General features: G+C 46.3%; 2 protein-coding genes across 14 annotated transcripts in view; one reads left to right on the plus strand and one right to left on the minus strand.

Moving 5' to 3' along the window:
- The window catches only part of Znf664 (zinc finger protein 664), a 31,889-nt gene extending 27,327 nt beyond the window's left edge, over window positions 1-4,562 (minus strand). For 6 of the 13 annotated variants that reach the window (XM_075978613.1, XM_075978689.1, XM_075978642.1 and 3 more), the window contains exons 1-2: window positions 4,279-4,463; window positions 3,711-3,845 (exon numbers count right to left, since the gene is read on the minus strand). The gene's annotated coding sequence lies outside the window, so the exon portion shown is untranslated. Of the gene's footprint in view, window positions 1-3,710; window positions 3,846-4,247 lie in introns of all 13 variants that reach the window. The other 7 variants (XM_075978622.1, XM_075978669.1, XR_012911220.1 and 4 more) reach the window with 6 other exon arrangements.
- A 65-nt stretch (window positions 4,563-4,627) lies between these two features.
- Window positions 4,628-18,934, plus strand: part of Ccdc92 (coiled-coil domain containing 92) — a 28,579-nt gene continuing 14,272 nt past the window's right edge. Inside the window, exon 1 of the mRNA XM_075978602.1 lies at window positions 4,628-5,065. The gene's annotated coding sequence lies outside the window, so the exon portion shown is untranslated. The remainder of the gene's footprint in view (window positions 5,066-18,934) is intronic.

Consider the following 18,934-nt stretch of genomic DNA (forward strand, 5'->3'; position numbering starts at 1 on the left):
TCCACTTGCATTGCAATTTCCAAATATCTATGGTTTTAAAAGAACAGGGCAGTATTGTGCATGCCTTAATCCCAATACTTGGGAAGCAGAAGGATCTCTGTGTGTTCAAGGCTGGCCTGGTCTACATAATAAATTCCAAGACAGCCAGGACTACACAGGGAGACCCTGCTTCAAGATGAATGAATGAAGGAATGAATGAGCACAATCTTTTATTATGCAGCTAACAGGTTCCCAATATAATGTAATTTGTAAAACTAAATGTTCCATTGTAAATATACATTTTAATAACTATAAAAAGGAGAGATTTATGTTTAAGTAGCTAAAAACCATAATAGCCAAAAGTCCACAATTCTTAAGATTTTCATCTAATTTCTTTTCTTTTTTTTAAAAGATTTATTTATTTATTATCTATATTGTGTTCTGTCTGTATGTATGCTTGCAGGCCAGGAGAGGGCACCAGATCTCATTACAGATGGCTGTGAGCCACCATGTGGTTGCTGGGAATTGAACTCAGGACCTCTGGAAGAGCAGTCAGTGCTCTTAACCTTTGAGCCCTCATCTAATTTCTTATAGACATTTTTCCATTTGCAGGTTTTAGTGGAAGATTACTGAAATTTTTGCATATTTATATTATGTCTGTAGCTGTGTGTCCTGGTTTTCCTTTACTTAACAGTCATAAGCTTCTTAATGTATTTCCTTGTATACATTTTAAGTGGCAGCATAATCTAGGGAATATATCACCATCATTTTACAATTAAACTCTTAAGATCATTCCACCTATTTTGTGAATAAAGCTTTTTACTATATTTAATGTCTCCCATGTCAGAAAACTCAAGTACTGTGATGCTTGATCTATATGGCCAATATAACATAACAATATATCGCTGGTTCAGTACCCCTTAAACACAGAACAGTGATTTCTTTTTTCTGTGTTAGATGACAGAAGTTACAGTCTCTTCACTACAAGTTCATGCTCATATAAACACCAAGAAATGCAAATCACACAGAAGGGAAACTGGCTTCCGGTGTTTGCCTGCAGAATCAATCATGGTTTCCATGGACTCTTCTAAATACTTTTCTGTTTTTATCCAAACAAATAGTTATATTTTGCTTTGTATGTTACAAAAATAGAATGAAGCCTTTGTCTTTGTTCAATAGTGCACTACAGACACCTATCCAGGGTTATTTCTTTCCAAAGCCAATACACTATCCCCAGTATAGAAACACCAGACTTCCCTGTGGTTGTCTTCAGCTCCTCCTGATCTTATCAGAGCTTCACTCACATCAATGGTCCCAGGAGCTGCCAGGGGTTTCTGCCAATTTGTCTACTTGTTTAGTCTAATCTTTTAAAAATTATTTTCTATACAGTATCACTGGTAAAATTTGAACAGTTCTTTAATTTTTTTCTTGTACGTATGGATGTTTTGCCTGCATGTACCATGTGCATTCCTGGTACCCTAAGAGGGAAGAAACTGTACAGCTGTGAGCTGCCATGTGAGTTTCAGGAACTGAATCCAGGTCCCCTGGAAAACGTGTGTGTGTGTGTTTTAAAGTGCCTTTTGTTTGGGAACATAGACCCAATCACAGAGAACGTGCCTGGCACTTAGATGGCCCTGGAGTAGGTAAGTTGTTCTTCCTTTTATTGAATCTCATCTATTAAAAAAAAAAAATTCAAGCTACCTATTTTGGCTAGCAGTGTAAATTCACCATGAGGGCTAGGGAGCAGGTTACCCCTCCAAGAGCACAGCGAAAGGTCCAGTGTTGTCTTCCCACTACAACTCTCCACCTTACACCCCACTTTCTACACGTGGCACCTGGAGAAGTTGTTCAAAACTCACATTTCTAACTGAGTAAAGGCCCCACCTCACCCCCCTCTTAGCTCCCACAATCAGCACAACTTTCCCCCCCTTTCAGGCCTTCCTACACTGTTCCTCTGCTGGAAAATTATTCCCTACTTCACTGACACCAGGGCTTACTCATCCCTCAAATCCCAGTTTAAGTCTTCTTCTGGGGGGATGGAGGAGTCATTTGGGGCCTCAATCTAAAATGTTATCCCTTCATTTGGAAGCAGTCTCATATCAAGTTCTGCCTGGCTTTCCTAGCAGACAGCCTAGTCTGTGTCTATATGCACAGTTCTGAGATTAATCTCTCATCCTGTCCCTCTACAGCTTATAAACTTTAAGAGAACAAGGACAAATTGCTACAGACACTCACATATATCTGAATGAAAAACAAAACCCCACAGCTACAAAAGGTGCTGACTGAATTGATTTTTATCTTGAAATGTTTTCCATTTCACCATTAATTAACTCAGCTGGTAAACTTTCTGATATACCTACAGACTCCAGAGTAGGAGTCCCTTTTCCCGAAAGGGACTAACAGGTAATCTGAAAGCATGCAGAGGATGTACAACAGGAAATAATAAGTTTAAATGGCCAACTAAGAATTTAGCTAAGCAGATTGCAGACACTCTAACCAGTCAACTAATTAATGTGTTTTATGCTTTTAAGGAAGAGAAAAGCATTAGAAAAAAAATGTATCTTGTAAAATATTCATTAGAAACACAGCACTGCATTTCATAAAAATTCTAACAGGACCAAAAATTTAAAAGTTTTAAAGTTGACTGTGATAAGTAATCTATGTTAAACTCATCTGATGAAAAAAAATGTACAAATGACATTGCAAGTTGTGGGGGCGCTATGTATCACGGAGACTAACAAAACTAGTCTGTTTACTGCTTTACACACTAACTTTCTTCAGAGAGGTCTGTGAAGTAGACAGACCTTTACAGAAACCGAGGCTCTCAGTGTCCTCCTCGAGGGCACAGGCACGATAAGAACAGTCTGCAAGTCCTTCAGGGAGGGCTGAGCTGCCAGAGTGTACATTTCTAACCAAGGAACTCCCCCATCATAAATGTTTCCATTCTACAATTAGCATGGCTCTGTGGCTCCCTCCAATAAAATTCCATCTTCCCATAGGACACCACTAGGTTTTTTTTTCTTGATTTTTATGTTTTTTTAAAAAATATCTTCAAATGCCATCACTGTGAGACATGGTTGAACAAGCAATGATAGACCCAAACTCTAGAGCGCTAGGCCACTGCTCTGAAAAAACGAGTTAAAGCCTTATATGCTAAAAAGCTGAACTGCACAACTAGTTAGTACTCAACATGACGGAAAGCCCTCACACAAAATAATTTTGAAAAAATCCTACACACCACGTGCATACTAGGTAACGATGGGGACGGGCTAACGGACTTGTCATCTGTGACTACATTCACCCTTACAAGAAAACATCTTTCTCCACTCATCTACAAGCAATTTTGAACCCTTAACCTGGAAGTGGGACAAGGAGGTCACTACTTTTCTGCTCTGGGAAACTCCACACCTACGGAATAAGCAGAGGTTCCCCCTCTAGAAGAGTCCCACCCCTTTAAGACGATACACGGTTTAAAGGGCGCACACTGTCCCCGGCAAGGAGGATTGTGACTTCCAATCCCGGGACTCCTTTGTCGCAATAGGCACACTGTAAACTCCCGGCGGGGCAGGCGCATCCCGGAGACCGACTCGCGGGGAGTTTGACCAGCAAGGTCTCACAAAGAAGCCGAGTCCGCGGTGAGCGGCGACCTGACCGGAGACACGGAGGCCGTGGGGGAGAGGGGCACCTAGGGTTCGGGGCAGGGGAGTTGCGCGCACCACCGGCCAGCTTACCTGCGGAGAGCCGGGCCCAGGCGGTGGTCAGACAATGGAGGCGACCGGCGGCAGCAGCCAGGCTTGCTGGGGCCGCGGGGAGGTCCTCATCACCTCGGCGGGACACTGGGCGACCTCGGCCGGGACCATGCGGTGCTGGAAACGACACGACACAGCGCCCTGCAGCCGGCCGCTCCGCGCCCCCCGCGCCCTGGCTTGCGCGCGGCCATTACCGCCCTCCCGGGACCCGCCTGGATCCGCTCCAGGGCGCGGCCCTCGGCTCCCAGGGCAGCCGCGCTCCCGCCCGCTTCGGCCCCGACAACAATGGGGCCCGGCCCGGGAGTCCGGCTCCCGCGGGGCCTCTCCAGCCTCGCCCCGGCCCGCCCCGGGCCTGTGCCGCAGCGGGCGCCGCGCTGACCTTCCCTTCCCGCCATGCCCGCGGCCCAGGCCAGGCTGAGAGCTGGGTTGTTTTCCTTTTCTTCACCCCCGACTCCACCGCCTTCCGCCCCCGGCCCGATCGACGGCCCACGCCCCGTCCTGAAAAGCCGACAGACGTACACACGCACCGGCGTCGGCCGGTCCAACTCACTCTCAAGTGCGGCGGAGCAGCGCGTCTAGGCCGCGGACTCCGCCCGCCCACCGGCCCGCTCCTCGGGGGACACCTCACAGGTGCGCCTCCGAGCCCCACTCGCGCGCGCGCGCTCCGCACACCGAGACGCCTCCGGGGTGGAGGGGGTGAGGCGCGCGTGCGCACGCGCGAGGCCGGCCAGCCCCGGGGAGGGGCGGGGAGGAAAGGCGGGGCACCGCACGCACGCGTGCGTGCCTCTCGGCTCGAGTCCCCGCCCCCACCTCCCGCACACGCACGCGCGTTCCCCCCCCCCTCCGCTTCTCCACCTCTCGTGGTCCCCCGCCCCACCCCGCCCTGGTTACCAAGGGCAACCGCAGTGCGGCCGCACCTGAGCAGTGCGCTTGCGTGTTACTAACATCCCTCCGGGTTTACCCTCCTCCTCGCCCTTGCCCCTGCCCTGCTGCAGCCGCAGGGAGCGGGGCGGTGCCCCTGTCCCCTCCGCGGAGATAGCATCGATCCGCCCGGCCCTCCCCTCACTAGCTGACGGCCGCCGCGTCGGCGCCGCATCCTCCCCTCGGACGGCCTCGGGTGCGAGGACCAGCCCGGCGGCCAACGGCTCCCGGCGTGCACTGCGGCGAGCGCTCTGAGGGAGCGGGCGGGATGCGCCGGCGGGGCGGTGTCTCTTGAGTCTCCGTGCCCCGCGGCAGGGCCGCTGCGCACCCGGCTCCGACCGTCCCTGCCCATGGGCCGCGGGCCACCGCGAGGAGCAGGCCGAGCGCCGCCGCAGCCGCCGGAGGGAGCGTGGCAGGTGAGGCGCGCACCTGCGCTGAAAGGCGACGGCTCGCCCGCGGGACTGGGCGCCAGGCTGCGCACCGGCGTGGCGGGGGAGACGCGGCGCAACGGCTGCAACCGCCGGCCAGGGCGGGGGACGAGCCGCATTGCGGGTGCGGGACAGTGCCCGGGGGTCCGGCTCGATGCCGGCGGGATGCTGTGGGCCTCGCCCGCCCGCCCGCGCCACACCTGCCGCCCCCCGGACCCGCAGCCCTGGCAAGCGGGTGGCCCCGCGTAAGTCCTCCTTCCCGGGCTCCTGGGGACCCGCGGACGCGCGCGCTGGCCTCGCTCTCTGGCGGCGGGGCCCCCACTCCGGCTGAGGTCTCTTCGGGTTCGACCCGGCCCTGCGGGCTGATGTCAAGCCTCGAGTTACCTTTAGCTGCGCAGTCTAGTCCACTGATGACAGTGAGGTGACCGAGGAGGAAAATGTGCCCGTGCTCTGTGACAGGTGGCAACGGTCGGTTTCATAACTAAGTACAGGCTTCCAGACACCTTTCGGAGTGTTAAAGCAGCCAGGCGTGATGGCGCACGCCTTTACATTTCAGCTCTCGGGAGACAGAAGCAGGTGGATCTCCGAGTTGGGGGCCAGCCAGCCAAGGCTGCATGGTGAGACCCCGTCTTAGAGAAAAAGGAGTGTTAAAGCCAGGATCGCTGCCTACAAACTAAGTTTGAAATTTATCTCAATAGCATTGGTAATATTAAGTTATTTATGTGCACAGACAAGAATTCCCTGGCGTTCTCTTGCCATTGAATTGTAGGGGGAAAAATGCTAGCATTCCAAATTACTTTTACCTCCAGTTTTTCATGTTTTCCTTTTGGCTAACTGTTCACCAAAATGGCTGAATATTCTAATATGTTTGGAAGAAAGGCTTTAAGACTTGGGCTTCTTGATGTGTGTATGTGTGTGTACACGTGTATAGCACTACTGAAAAACCTTAAAATAATTTGGATTGCTCCTCCTCTGTAGCATATTACAATCAGTTAGTTTCGTTTAGATTTTTCTGTTTGGGCTTGCAATGTCTAAGATTGAACATAGGGCTCCACGTAGCATAAGCAAGCTCTCTCACACTGACCTCTCGCCCCAGCCCCAGGTTAGCTATATTTTAAAGTATAGAACAATGATCTGCATGGACCAGAATTTTCCTGTAACACACTTAAATGTCACAAATTGATGTTCTTCTGGCAATTAGACATTTTTAACATTGACTCTTTCAAAGGAACACATGAATCCTTTTGTTTAGAACAGCTCACTCATCATCTGTCCTAGGTTAGTAAATCGATTTTAGCCTCATTATCTAATTGTCGGGATGTGTTTGCAGCAGGATTGATGTTAATTACGATGATGATGCTTTTAAGAATACTTGTAAAGCATCCTCTCATATTTCTGGCAAGAAAACATGCAGAGCTTTTTTATTCTAAAACAAGGTCAGCCATAAATAGATCCTAAATGCATATTGGGCGACACATTTACTAGCCAAGATTAACTGTCTCCTGAACTTCATATACTATGAGGGCGGTGGCGAGGCGCTCTATAGTGCCATCCATACAGAGGCTGCTGCAAGTGGGAATTCCAGGCCAGCTAGGTGGCTCTGACAGTTCTTCCCAGCAGAAGTATTGGCAGGGGATGGCATGTGTCCTGATGTCTTCAGACATTTGAAGGTCTGCCATGCAGGAGTCATTTTATTGCTTTAGATTCCTGAGCAAGGAAGAAGACACTTAGTACTTACAGGAAGACAGCATCCATGCTGATGTAAAAGCAAAATTACAATGGAACTTCAGCAGTGAAAAGAAGGGGGGCTACTCTTCCTCAGGCTCCCTCCTAGTGCAGCATGAATGACAACTCAGCTCTGGAAGGACTGGTGGGGTGTGGGTGGGGTGTTAGTGTCTCCCAGGATTCCAGTGGCTACTGGATTCCAGGACTTCTATGTTTTCCTCTTAGCTCTGTGGGGGTTTGTTCTTGAATGTTCTGCTGTTGGCTTCTACAGCTGTGTGCATGTTGACATCCCTAGACACCTACTTGAATCCTGGGAAGATTGTGTCTGTGTTACCTGCTTGGTGCCAGAGGTGACTCAAACCCTCCTTTGCATTGTTTTGGGACCTTGGAGATAATAAAGTGCTTCCATATTAGTGTGTTATATACTCTTCCTCTGGCTTTTTTTTTTTGTACTAACCACCTGATCAAGAGAATTGTCTTCTCTAAGAAGGAAGAAGTCATTCTTGCTACAAATGAAGTGGTGCCATTTGTTCTCAGAGTCAGCAAGTCGTACACTACAGATGGTGAAGAGTTGACTCTTGTGCTTGCTCTGCAGTTTAGTGTCTTTTATTTCATTACTCAAGTATGACTTGTTTCATAACAAAACAGTCGAGTCATACCTACCTAAAGTGTTGTACTCAGTGTTTTCTGGATGATTTCTAAATATATCCAGAGTAAAACAAAACAAAAAAGTAGAGCTACTGTGAATCGAAGAGGGTGAAAAGTACTGACTTAGGGTGACTGTTGCTGTGATGAGACACCAGGACCAAGAGCAGCTTTGGGAGGACAGGGTTTATTTCACTCACAGTTCATAATCCGAAGCAATGATAGGAACTCAAGCAGAGCAGGAACTCAGAGGCAAGAGCTGATGCAGAAGCCATGGAAGAGTGTTGCTTACTAGCTTGCTCAGCCTACTTACTTATAGAACCCAGGACTAACAGCTCAGGTGGCCCCACCTACAATAGGCTGGGCCCTCCAATGTCCGTCACTAATTAAGACAGTGCCCTTCAGGCTTGTCTACAGCCCAGATTTAAAGGAGGCACTTCCTCAATTAAGGCTCCCTCCTCTCTGACCACTCTAGCTTGTGTCACGTTGACATAAAGCCAGACAGAGTAGGGGCTTTGTAATTGAAGACAGTAAAAGATGTGCCCTGTCTGTGCTGTGTCAATCTTGATGAACTGATTGACAGTGGGAATAATGTTGTCACCTTTAGAATGACCAAACTCCCAGGTGTGTGTACTGATTGGGGTTAGCACTCTAGACTGTGGCCAGAGAACCAAGCAGGTTCCTGGAGCGCAAAGATCTGAAGTGCAGCAGGATAGTCGCCAGGTCAATGGAGTTAAACTCTGTTGGATACTTTGTGAGCCACCATATGGGCTCTGCCTGAGATCCGTTGTCACGGGAGTCTTTCCTGGTGGAAAGTGGCTGTTGCCTTCTCATTTGTTGTGCAATTAGTGTTTATGAGCCTGGAAGTCCATTTTCATATTGATGTTGCTTAAGGTATGTCTGCTACTACACATTGCAATTCCCAGGACTATTGTGGTCCTTGCGATCTTAAGCTTGCACATTTTACCCAGAAGTGAAGAATTACACTGAAAAGGGCTACCTTTAATGTGTATGTGTGTGGTAGCCAGGGTGGGGGTGGAGGTGCATAAAACACTGGCTTCACAAGAGAAAATTTTGTCCTGTTGTGGATGATTACCCTGGGATTGCTAATGGTTTCTAACCTAATTTCTAGTGATGGATGAAGTAGGAAGTTATGCTCATTCTGTACTCTGATATCAAAGAAGCTTATTTGAACTGTTGTCTCTCTAGCTATCACATACATCACCCTAAGCAAAAGGCACAGGGGTTATCTTTCACTAGTGACATGGTAACAAATCCACATTTGTACTTTGATGGGGAGGATAAGGAAAGCTGCAGTTAGTTTTATGTCCTTGTAGACAAGAATACAGCAGAGGTCACCAGTACTAGCTGTCTTTTTCAAGGGATATCAGTCTTTTTCATAGTGTGTCATCTGTTTTTTGTTTTGTTTTGTTTTTTTGATTGAATGCCTGTGACCAGACCAGAAACCTCCAGAAGCTGAGAGCAGCAAACTCTCAGTTTGTGGACCTGCCTATTGCTCTGGGTAAGGAGAGGTGGTCCTTTGGCCAGGGAGGAAGGATGTGTATCCTGCACCTGGCAATAGGTCTTTAAGTAAGCATACTTCCCAGGAAGAAAGTAGTCAAGGGCTGGCGAGGTGACTTTGCAGTACCCCAGCAGTACTTTACAGAAACTGAGCTCAGGCACTTGCTGCCAAGCCTGATGGCCTGATTTGGATCCCTACATCCCATATAAGAGGTCCAGCTCCCCCCACATCACCCTCTGTCTTCCTCATACCTGTCAGAGTATGTGTGCATATACACATACCCAAGTACATAAATGTAAAGTAAGTGGTTGAGGCAGTTTTTGATAGCTTATCTTGGTATCAAAGCTATGGTATTGGGGTCCAGTGAAAAGAACACCAAAGCCAGACAGGTAGGAGTGGTCTTCTGGGATGCTCTTGTGTCTTGCCCTAGAACATCATGATGAACTTTGCCCAATGGCTTTTGGGGCTCCACACATTACACTGTGTACCAGAGCTGTGTACTGAGGACTTGGACTATTGTTTGACTGCCCCTGGCCACATGGGCTTCTCACAGGATGTTCATCAATGCCTTCAGCATGGCTTCTGATGATAAACAAGATTATCTCACATATCGTGCCTGTAACTGAAGGGAGTGGTTAGAAGTCTCACAGCTACCCAGCCATTTAGGTGACAGTTCTAGATTTTTGTTTGTTTTTTGTTTTCTGTCTGCCTTTGCCTTCTGAGTCCTGGGATTAAAGCCATGTGCTACCACACCTGGCAAAAGTTCTAGATTTTTATTTTATTTGTTAGTTTTTTTGAGACAGGGTTTCTCTGTGTAGCTTTGGTGCCTATCCTGGAACTAGCTCTCGTAGACCAGGCTGGTCTCGAACTCACAGAGATCCGCCTGCCACTGCCTCCTTAGTACTGGGATTAAAGGTGTGCGCCACCACTGCCCAGCTAGTTCTAGATTTTTAATTGTTGAGTTCTCATATGCAGTCCCAAGATGGGGCATCCAGATTCCCTAGTCCTGTCTCTGCAAAATGCTGCCGGGGAACTGCACATATTCCACTTTAAACTATTATTCCCCAGTCCGGTCTTGGGAGACAGTGAACACAGGGTGGAACACAAAGTTGTATACCTGCCATATTTGTGCTTCTAAGTCAACACACATTATGTTAGATCGAGGAATAAAATATTTTACGTGTTTTTGACAGTCACATGTCAGCCTTTATAGGCAGCTATCTGCTGGATGAGTGGAATGACTAGACACCATATGATTTCCACTCCTGTTCAAGTGACCTGATCAGAACATGTTTATAAATGGCCCCCACCATGAGCTACTGTCATTTCCCAGTGGCTTCACACAGGGCCAGCCATATGAGCAGAGTGACTCATACAGCACTGTTAGTAAGCTGGGAGGCCCAGAGGACCTGCCTCTGTCCAACTCTCTCTATAACTTCTCTTTTTGCATCCAGGCAGGGGATACAGAAAACAATCCTTTGTCACTTCCAAGGGCCTGTTTGAAATACCAAAGGCTACCTGGCTGCAAAGACTCTCTGGCAGTCTCAGAGGCCCTGTTCCTACATGTACCTAGGTTGGGACAGGTACAACATGGAGCTCAAGACTGCCTTGACAGTGTTATTCCCCAAGCAATAAGGTTCATAAAACAGGCCTGATGGAAGATAGTGTGAGACTCATAAGTGGTTTGAGCAAGGGGCCCCCATCAGCATCTCAGTGCTCCACTGTCAGTGTGAGAGTGTTTGGTCTTCTGGACAGAGAATATCTACCATTATGCAGTGTTTAAGTGTACTGAATGTATCAGGTGCCCATAATACATTGATTTAACCATCATTGTTCTTAAAAAGCAAATGTTAAAGCTGGATGGTTGGTGGTGGCGCACACCTTTAATCCTAGCACTCGGGAGGCAGAGGCAGGTGGATCTCTGTGAGTTTGAGGCCAACCTGGTCGATAGAGCTATTTCCAGGACAGGCTCCAAAGCTACACAGAGAAACCCTGTCTTGAAAAACACACACACACACACACACACACACACACACACACACACACACACCAAAAAACAAGTGTTTAGAACTGTCCAGCTGTTACCCATAAAGACAGATGGGTGAAAGGTTGAATTTTAATTTCTTTGTAATTCTTTAGGTAAATAAATATTGTTCCCTAATCATTCTAGTATTCACTAGTCTGTAAGGAATTAAGGATTTTAGAAAGCAAAGTTTACATTAAAAATCATGTAATTATTGATATTTCAACATTGGCAGAGAAACATGACACCTGAACATACTTTTCAGCCAGTAGAATAACTTTACAGTTGCCATCCTCTGTGATGTCCAAGATTTTTTTAAAGGCTTATGGAGAGACTGTGTCCCTACTCTGAAAGGATAGGGTAGATACTTAGCCTTTGTGAGAGAATTCTTTCTTGTGATTTACTATGTGCTGGGATGTCCAGCCTCCCTTACATGTAGACTCTGAGCTATGCAAAGGTCATATTAATGTTTGGTCGTTTGCCTATTTCAAATGGTGACCCTAGTTCCTGGCACTAAGACTAAAGAAAGATGCTACACTGGGCTGGCAAGATGGCTGAGTTGGTAAAGGTGCTTGCTGCCAAGGCTGGCAACCTGAGTTCCATCCCCAGAACCCAAATGGTGGAAGGAGAGAACAGGTTGTCCTTAGATCTCTATTCATATGCTGTGACAATAAGCAAATGTGGAAAAGTTAAAAGAAAAGGTGCCTTATAAAATGAACTGCAAAACTTTATATTGCCACCACAAAGGGAAGCTCTTAGACCATGCAACAAAGAATGTATTTAAGAGCCTCAAGGATGTTATCTCATCTCTGGTGTCATCTCCCATGTTACATTGGAATGCCTCCACTCCTGTGCTTCATACAAGTACTTGGGGAGTTGGGGTTTTTGGTGATTTTTGTTTTGCTGTGCTTGGTCTTGAACACAGCCTGAGCTGTGCTGGGCAAGTGTTGAACCACTGAGCTACATCCTCAGCTCATTTGTTTATTCATTTGTTTGTTATTTTTTGGAGATAGTCTGAGTTGTCCAGACCAGCCTGGAACACTCTGTAGCCCAGGAAATCTTCAAATTTCTAATTCTCCTGCCACGCCCTCCCAAGATTACAGCCTGTGCCATTGGGCCAGGCATTTTATTGTTGTTTTATTTTGTTAAAGGGTTTTTAAACTGTATGGGTATTTTGCCTGAATATATGGCTGTACACCATATGTATTCCTCTTACCTATGGTGGCCAGAAGAGGTCATGGGATCCTCAGACCTTAAGTTATAGGTAGTTGTGAGCCACCATGTGGGTGCTGGGAACTGAACTTGGGTCTTCTGGAAGAGCAGCCAGTTCTCTTAACCGAACCATCTCTCCAACCTCTGGATCTTTACATTTAATTTTGAACTAGAACTTTGTACCTGAGTAGTTGTTTTAGCATTAGAGCAAGAGCTGTTTTCCAAGTAGGAAACAATTTTAATTGATTGACTCAGCACTGATTTCCTTAACTTCTCCATTATATGTGTGCAAATTGCAAAGTTTAAATCATGGCACTGTACTCGGGGTGTCCTGGTGACCACAGAACCTGTTATTTTGTTTCTTCCATCCTGAAGTATTTTTACATGGAATAGAAGTGTCCTGTCACAATCTCAACATCTTGAGACACTTTAGTCTTTTTAAGGTTCATGTAATTAGCAGTCTCCTTAAAAACAGGTTCTCTATATATGAATTAATGCTAAAGTCTTTCAACAGTATGCTCTGGAGTTGACCTGTGTCAGCTCTGTATAGACTTCAGAGAATGCCCACAGAATTTCTCTAGAAACATATATAATCTCTGTAGCACGAGTAATAATAACCCAGTGACAGAAATTGGGGTTCAACCTGGAGGTCAGAAAGGCAAAACAGCCAGCCACTGGCTCTTACCTTGACCTCAGTCTGAAATGGCGATCCTGCCTCTAGCAATCTAAGGATGAGACTGTGTGTGAGAGTTGTCTCCTCCTGTCTTATATTCTTCTCTAGGGCTGGGATTAAAGATGTGCACCACTACCGAATGGTTTCTATGGCAAACTAGTGTGGCAACTGGATTAAAGGTGTGTGTCACCACTGCCTGGTCTGGAGGGCTAATCAGTGCAACTGTTTTACTCTCTGAACTTCAGGCAAGCTTTCTTTATTAAAATAGAAATGAAATATCACTACAAACCATAATACTGGATTTGCCTTGTTTGCAGGGTTCCATTTCTTGGTTATCTTAGTATTTAGACAAGAACACCAAAATCTTTCTGCCAAGGACTGAGAGGAACACTCATAGTCACAAGCAATATGAAGTTTATATGTGGGCCCAGGAGAGCAAGGCGGTGCCTGAGTTGGCCCAGCATGGGGGCAGGTTGAACAAGCCCTCTGTGCACTTGCCTCACCAGGGGTGGAAAATTCAAAACAAGCTTACATGGGCTTATTCTGATGGCTTGTTATTGGATGCCTTTTTCTCCAAGGCCAGTAGCTCTCTACAATAAGAAGAAGGCCTTGCCTGGCCAGGTATTGTCCCTCCTTTGAGCTCTGTATACCCACACATGCCATTGAAACTCAAGAAGAGCAGAAGTGTCAAATCACAAGAAGAGAAAGCCTCACCTCAGGGCAGAGCTGCATCACCTGGGATCCTGCAGTTCATATTGGGTACTGGGTAACTCTTTGCTGTGGGGCTTCCTGGCTGTACGTAGCTCCCTACCCAAATGGCTACAGATGTCTCTGAGAGCTGCAGCTCTTCCACAGTTCCTGGTCAAGCCCTTTAGTGCACCAGAGATCACATTCTTCATGTTCTTTAATCCTGATCATTTCCAGCTGCTGTACATCCACAAAGAAACAATGGCTGTGCAAACTGTCTAGGCAGAATAGTAGTAGCTCACTCCAGTAGAGACTGGCAGGGATAAGACTACATAAGCAAGTCAGCTGTTAGCAGGTACCTCCGCCTTCCACCATGTCGCACATTCTTACATGCTGTCCTATCTACTCCCCACTGCCCTAGTACTATACATCATCTAAGTCATGGTCTGAACGAGGAAGGAGTCAGCAGCCATGGCCTGATATTTATAAAGAGCAAGCCTGAGCCCCTCCTCCAGCTAGCCAGCAAACCACAACCTGTGTCATCGAGAGAGGTCACCTTGCACTGTACTGGAAGACAATGTATTGTCATGTAAGACAGCCTGTCAGAAAAGCAAATTATTAGGATTTCTAGGATGCATTGTACAGAATTATATTGAATCTAAAGCCTGAATGTTTAAAATACTTAGTGGAAAACAACAGCAGCACATTTTCACAGAGTTCTGTACCAGCTCACAAGCAGGCTCTAAGTTCCTAACCCAGTACAGAGTCTGCTTTTCTGCATCTGTAGGGCAAACACCTCTTGTTCTAAAGTGCTGTCTTCCCGTGAGTGGCCGCATCCTCAAAACCAAGCTGTTAGACTATTAACACTAAGGAAAAAGTCTGTATATGAGCCAGTCTCAACTTGAGCTGTGCAGTAGGGCAAGGGGAAGGGTGCTTTGGAAGAAGTACTAATAGTGTATTATCACTGCAGTGAGTGCTGGCTATGTGTTTGTGCTGGTGGACATTTCCATGGGGGCAAAACAGTACAATATGTCAGGAATGTGGACTTGGGAGTCAGTGGTTCAGAATGAATCCCAGCCCTGCTACCTTACAATTGCAGCTTTTTACTTGCTGAGATACAGATTGGGTAAGAGTGTTCAGCGAGCTGAAGATAGCACCTGACCTTATAAGCCTTTGTTACAACTTCCTCCCAGAGCTAAGAGACCTGGACCACTGTGCCTCTCCTCTCCTGTGCCCTGCTTTATCCTGGCCAGTCTGAATTCTGAACTGGGAACTGTACCTGTATTGTATAGCCCTCCCCTCTTGGTTTCTACCTTGACCTCAACTTATATGTACAATTTTTTAAATTATGCTTTGTATATGAGTGTTTTGCCTCCATTTGTGTCTGTGAACCATGTGTGTGCCTGGTGTCACAGGAGCCAGAAGAAGGTGTCTGATATATAACTGGGGTTATATTCCTTAGCTGCCATGTGAATGCTAGGAGTTGAATCCCTAGTCCTCTGCAAGAACAGCCAATGCTCTTACTTGCTAAGCTGTCTCTCCAGCCTTTGAGCAGTTCTTAATACGGTGGTGTAAATCTGGCAGTCGCCTGTCTATCCCACCTTGTTTCCACACCTCTCCAAAGTCAAATAGTTTGTAGTCATGCTTTTGTAAAGCTTCATTCATGTTTCCCTCCCCAGAGTCGCTTCCTCCTTCCTAGGTCTGCCCATCCTCCAGGCCTCAGCTCAGCCCCAGCCTTTCCAGAAGGGAAGCTTTGTCCTTCCAGGCAGCAGTTAAGTGGTGCCACCTGGTATCATACAAAGTGCCAGGAATGCTGTGACAATTGAGGCCCCACCCCCTACCCTCCAGGGATCTTCTCTGCCTGGAGAAGGTGACAGGTGCACTAAAGGGCACCTCCCTGGGCTCCTTTTCTCTGCCTCCTGCGCTTAGTACTTCCACTTCAGGGGGTTATAATTACAGATTGTTATCTTCCCTTACCAAGTGATTGTAGGCATGGAAAGAAGTTAACATTGGATGCTTTAGGAGCATACCGGCTTGATTGCTAAGTGCACAATCAAAAGGACTGATCCAGCTAGTGCTATAGGCTTTGTAAATGTCAAGATAAATTTAAGCAAGGTGTGGTAGCACACGCCTGTGATCTCAGTACCCAGAAAGCCAAGGCAGGAGGATGGTAGGTTTGAGGTCAGCCTGGGTTATGTGCCAAGTTTAAGGATAGTCTAGGCAGTACAATAGAACACTGTGGGAATAATTTTTAAACAGATTCAATGATGATGTTAAGCTCCTAGCTATCAGGGTGACTTCTGAGACTCAAGAAGTCCTTGGACCCTTGTTCATTGAAAGTTTCATAGGTGGAACTGTCTGTACCCTGTCTATAGAGATTCTTCCCTTGTTGGCTCAGGGTGATCCTGATGCCTGGGCAGCTTGAGAAGCTCACAGGTGATATTTCTGCAAAGCCATGAATGAGTTAGTTTTCTGCTAGTACTGCTCACCCTGATGGATTACTCCAAAGAGTAGTTACCCTGAGTGCTGCCTGAAGAGAGAAGATACAGAAGTAACCAAAGGGCCTAGGCAGGGTCACTGTCCTACATGCCCTTGGCCCCTGCTGTCCCAGCCACCATTTGTATCTAGAATATTCTCTGTGGAATTGTAAGTGCTGGGTTGATTCCTCTGGAGTCTGAGGCTCTTACCTCCTAGGGTAAAATCTGCTTCAAGTACTAGTTCCACAAAGCCCAGACTCCAGCAGGTACCCTGTGATGGAGAGCTTGGTCATTGACCTCTTCTGGCCTACACAGCCCATTTAGAGATACATCAGCCTCCTGCATTCCAGACCTGTTTTCTTGAGGAGACCTTGCACACGGAGGGACTCATCCCTTATCTGAGCATGGGTGCCTGGTGTGGTTTTAAATAGCAACTCTGAAAGTGTGAACTAATTGGAGTAAGAGGGACATGGGAATAAATCCATCATGCAGGCCTCCAGTGACCACAGGCTTCCCAGACAGGCTGTGTATCATGTTTCCATGCCTAATTGCCAGCTTCTGATCACATCTTTACAGCCCTAACATCAGGCTGTGCACTCTTTCTGAAGGAAATGGATGCCAGTGGCTGGAGAATTGTTGATGGGCTTATGTTTTATGATGGATAATGTCATCAAGATACAGGAAGATAGTCTGTGTGGATAGAGGATGCACTCAGGGGCTCTTGTCATTCTCTGCCTGTCTTGGGGGCACTAAATTGTTGCTGTTGTAAAACTTGCCTCCAATGTACTCTGGTGTACTTCGGCAAAGTAATGACAGCTCTAGTCATCCAGGATCCCCTGACATGATGTTAGGAAACACACTGCCTCCTCCTTAGTGGTGTTCATTGGTTGCCTTTTTCAGGAGAGAGCATGAGATCATTTCTTCTGACTATAAAGTGATCTTTGGGTAGCACTAAAATGAAATTTAAAAAGTTCATTTACTTTGATTTTATGTATACGCGTGTTTTGATTGCAGGAATGTCTGTGCACCACAAGTGGGCAGTGTCCATGTAGGCCAGCTGAAGGTGTTGGGTCCCCAGTCACTAGAATTACAGACAGTTTTGAGTCACCATGTGAGTATTAGGAATTGAACAAGGATACTTTGAAAGAGCAGCCAATGCTCTTAACTTCCAAGCCATCTCTCCAGCCTAGAATTTTTAAGAAGTGAAAAATCACTCATAACCCACCACCTAGAAAGTAATGTTTTAATAACTCTTATGTATATCCTTGGACATTTTGTCATGACTTATGCAAAATGTGAAATTGCTGATATAGCTTACAACATGAGCTTTTCAGCTTAACCCATCACAAGCACATGCTGTTAACTGTTCGTCTTCACACAGTGCTGTTTTGTGCTCCCTGAGTCCTCCCTGCCAAGCACTTAGAATCCTTTGTGTGGTAGTCATTGTGCAAAAGGTGTTTGTTTGGTTTCTTTCTCCTGTTGGCTTTTAGAAACATCTGTTAAAGAAAATGGCTTCTGTGTGGTTAGGGAGTAGAGTACCCATAAGACATTTCTACATAAAGTTTTCAGTTTTGGTTGACACCAGAGTCAGGTTGGTTTTTTTTTTGCTCTGATGCAATACACCAGCCATTCTGCTTTTTTTTTAAATTTACTTTTTATTTATTCTTTGTGTCCTTCATATCATGTGTCTCAGTCCCATTCATTTATGCCCTTGCAACCTCCCTTCCAAAAATAAAATAAAATTTAAGAAGACAAAAGAAAAAAAATCTCATTGTGGAAGCTATCGTGTGACATACCGAGTCATGCAGTAAGCCTTTTATCCATATTCTTTACGTGTAAGTGTTCATTGTAGAGAGTCATTGGCCTGGTTCGAAGCCTCTGGTTTCTGCTACACTTTTGATACTGAGCCCTCTGTGGGACTCCTCTTGGAAATCCTGTTGTTGCCTCGTGTTGTGAAGATCCTGCAGCTTTGGGTCTACAGGACCTGCCCCTTCACATGCTCCAGCAGATCATAAATGAAATAGATGTTGGGGTGGGCCAACTCATAACCCTGGTTCTGGGCCTGGGTAGTTGCAGGCTTGGTCAGCCCACCAGCTCCCCCTTCTTCACCACAACCATTATGTTTAATCTTGTAGCTGAAAGTCTTTTGGCCCCACACAGGCAGCATGATTACTCTTTGGGTAACAGAGGACTGCAGTTCAAACTCAGGACTCCTGTGCTGAGCTCTAGCCACACTTGTTTCTATTTGGTTTAAAACAAAAAAAAAGCATGGGCTGGAGAGATGCTCAGCAGTTTAGATGGAGCCCTTATTGCTTTTGCAGATGACCCAGGTTTGATTTCCAGAACTTCAAGATAACTCACAACCATTCAAAAATCCAGTTTCAGGGCATCCAAAGCTGACTTCTGAGGACACCAGGCACATGCATGGTACACATATATACATGAGGTAAAACATTCATACATGTGAAAAATTTTTTAAAAAGCTATCTCAATTCTTTTGTTTAGGTTAATTTCACATGTATGAGTGCTTTGCCTGTATTTATGGCATTGTATCGTGTATCTGCCTGGTGCCAGAGGCAGTCAGAAGAGGGCATTGTATTCCCATGGAACTGGAATTACGAGCTGCCATGTGGGTGTCAGGAACTGAACCCTGGTCCTCTACAAGACAAGTGCTTTTAACTCCTGAGCCATCTCTCTAGGCCAAAACACCCTGATTCTTTAAGATTACCTTCTGTCTCCTTAAAAAATTAATTGCACTTCTAATTTTAATATTTAGTGCTATAGTTTTGTTCTTCTTTAACAAGATATTTCTGGAGTCTTATCAAATGCTTGCCTTTCTGGGAGCTGATGCAGCCTAGCTTTTTTTCTTGCAACCCTAGCTCTTTGGGGGGGT

Source organism: Microtus pennsylvanicus, chromosome 1 (assembly GCF_037038515.1).
Source record: "Microtus pennsylvanicus isolate mMicPen1 chromosome 1, mMicPen1.hap1, whole genome shotgun sequence".
Lineage (NCBI taxonomy): Eukaryota > Metazoa > Chordata > Mammalia > Rodentia > Cricetidae > Microtus > Microtus pennsylvanicus.